At 29.2% G+C, this 3,259-nt stretch overlaps 1 non-coding gene across 1 annotated transcript; it reads right to left on the bottom strand.

Annotated features, from left to right (window-relative positions):
* Positions 1–2,308: 2,308 nt before the first annotated feature.
* On the bottom strand, positions 2,309–2,372 carry LOC128592809 (U7 small nuclear RNA). The gene has a single exon (XR_008382027.1). It is a non-coding gene; the product is annotated as a U7 small nuclear RNA (small nuclear RNA).
* Positions 2,373–3,259: the final 887 nt, after the last annotated feature.

The raw sequence follows: 3,259 nt of genomic DNA, 5'->3' as shown, positions 1-3,259 counted from the left end.
ATTAAAAACTAGCTGATTAAAATTATGTGTTTGGTGGTCTAAAGATATCCAATTTGAATCATTTCCAGCACTACTGAATTTAGGTTAAGGATTGATTGTTGGATAGACAAATGTTCAAGGAATAATTTTTGTGGAAACTACAAGATTCATATACTTTTCAAGAATATTTTATAAATATAGTATATTTCATTGAACTGCCACAGAGAACATTTTTCTAGATATAAGATGGTGGGTGTATACATATATTTCTTGAATAAGTTAGGGTTTTTCCTTTTTTGTTTGAAATTGGTAGAAAATCTGAAAGTAACAGCTTGTTAAACAATGTAGAAGTAGATTCCTTTTTTGGGTAAAATTCCACAGTAGACAGTGTGTATGGCAACTTTTTTTGGGGGGGGGGGGTTCTGGCTTCATCTAGTCAGCCATTTTATTTACATTACAGACATTCCTGGAAACTATAATCATCATCGCCACCATATTACATTGTATTGGCCAGAATTTAGTCACTTGGCAATATCAAATTACAATCTGGATTGAAAAATGTCTTTATGTGTGGTAGTCATGTGTTCAGCTAAAAATTAAGCATGCTAATAGGAAGGTACAATGACAGGACAGATGTTAGAGGACACTGCCTCTTAACTACATAAAAAACATAAACTACAAAATATAGAAAGTGAGTTTTTTCCCCTAAGTTAGCTAGTAGATTGAAAAAAATTAACAAAGTGGATAGATAAACCACTAGCTATCTTAAGAAAAAAAGTGAGAAAACACAAATGCACAAAATAAGACATGACCAAAAAAAGTGAGAAAGAACAAATATGTAAAATAAGAAATGGCAAGATGAGATAACTTTTATAAGAGTGAAAAATAGAAAATGTAAGAGATTTCTTTGCAGATCTTTCAAAATATGTCTGAAATCATAAACTAAATGATTAATTTTCTATGAAAATGCTTTTACTATTCATGTTCCCATTTACATGGAAACCTTCAATAGATCGATTTTTATAGAAGAATTAGAGAAGGTTATAGAGGAATTACCTCACAGGAAAACACACAGCCCAAATGGTTTCAGAGGGAAATTCTACCAAAATTTAAAAGACCACATAGTTTTAGTTCTACACAAATACTTAAAAAGATAAAAATAGATTAAAAACTTTGTTTCTTTTTCATAAGTATTGATATTTAATCCTAATAAAAATAGTACAAGAGAAACATCACAGACCAATATTATTGATATTGATGCAAAAATTCTACTGCTAAATTATTAGTGAATTAAATTCACAACATATTTATAAGATAATGTGCCAATGCCAAAGGGGATTTAGTCCAAGAAGAATTTACCAGGTAGATTCAAAATTAGAAGACCAATAATATATGTTACATTATGATCTAAAAAGAAAAATCTTATGATTATCTCAACAGATGTTGAAAAACCTTTGACAAAGCTCAACTCCTGTTCTAGCTAAAAACATAAAAGCATAAAAAGATAAAAATTAATGGATTCAGATTTAACAAATTTATTTTTAATTATATATTAAATTATTTGATACTTGAATTATACACATACAGTATATAGTTTTATATCTACCTATTGATTGATTGATAGATCTATCACTACATATATTAGTTCTACAGGTAGTATTTTACCTCATGGTGAAACACTAAAGCATTTCCACTAAAAATATGAAGACAAGAATACCTGTTATATCCATTATCATATCCACACTCTACTGGACATATTTGTCAATGCAATTAGATAAGAGAAATCAATTAGTGGCATAAAAATTGGAAAAGAAGAAGTAAAGTTATTTTATTTCTATTTGTGCACAGCATAACAATATACCTGAAAAATACTAGAGAATCAATAATAAAATTCAACTTTGTGATAATTACCAATGATACCAAATCAATAAAAATGTACATAAATGTAGCAAGATATCAACTTTGTATACAGAAATCAGTAGTTTTCACATACACAAATTTTATCCAGTGTAGCATATAATGGTTGGTAAACCCCATTCAAAATGAAGACAAAAAAGTGAAGAATAAACCTTATAAGAATATGTAAAATTTATATGCAAAAAAACTAAAACATTTTTGAAATAAAGAATTATACTTGTATAAATAAGAAAACATTTATTTTGGATAGATGAGTCATCATCATCAAGATGTTATTTCTCCATAATTGATTTATTAATTTAATGTAATCCCAACAAAACCCCTCCTTTTCCTGGAGCTAGACAATACCAAAGTTTATTTAGAAAAACATGAAAGAATAGCTTTTTTTTCATTTCATTTTTTTTTTTTTGTGGGGGGTGTCTTCCAGTAGAGACAAGAAAACCTACTAGACAAATTCTAAAAGAGCTGTAACACTACATAAAAGAATGGTTAAGAAAATAGAAAAGTTATGAATGTGTGGGTCTAAACCTACAGATACTAAAATAAAAAATTATAAAACTTCTATAATTAAAACAAGCTATTTACTGGTACATAAATAGCTTGGCAGAATCAAATAGAAAGCCCAGGTATAGACCCAAATACACATGGAAATAAAGGGTATCATGAAAGTGGCATCTCAAATCACTGGAGCAGAAATGGACTTTTTAATTAATGGTGCTGGAACAACTGGTTAATCATCTGGGAAAAGATAAAGTTTGATTCATGTCACAACAGGAAAAACTCTAAATGAATGGAAGATTTAAGTGTTTTTACAAAATGAAACCATATCAACACTAAGAGATAGAACTGGTGAATTCCTCTGTAACTTGTGTATAAGAAAAGGCTAACTGTAGTAAAAAATTTAAATGCTATAGAAAAAAGATCGACAAATTTGATTATATAAAAACTAGAAGAAAACTTTGGCCTGGCAAAAACCATCATTAATAAAGTAAAACAAATAATAAGCAAGGAGATAATATTGAGAAAGAACTGCTATTGCCAATGCCTAATGAATTTTTAAAATTTGACACACTCTCTAGGGTAAATACAATAAAAACAAACAAACAAACAACAATAACAAAAAAAAACCCAGACAATAAAAAGTGTTGGTGTTTCTGTAGAGAAACTGGAATTTTCCTACATTGCTGGTGGGAATAGAAAATGGTACCACACTTTAGAAAACTGTTTACCACTTCTTATGATTTGAATATCCCCACCAAAACTTATGTTAAAACTTAATCCTGAATATCAGAGCATTAAGAGGTGGGGTCTTTTAGCTAGGCATTATAGTGGGCCCCTGTAGGCCCAGATGCTCAGGAGATTG

This window comes from Nycticebus coucang, chromosome 1 (assembly GCF_027406575.1).
Source record: "Nycticebus coucang isolate mNycCou1 chromosome 1, mNycCou1.pri, whole genome shotgun sequence".
NCBI lineage: Eukaryota > Metazoa > Chordata > Mammalia > Primates > Lorisidae > Nycticebus > Nycticebus coucang.
The sequence above is the reverse complement of the archived record's forward strand: the minus strand, read 5'-3'. Positions and strand labels throughout refer to the sequence as shown.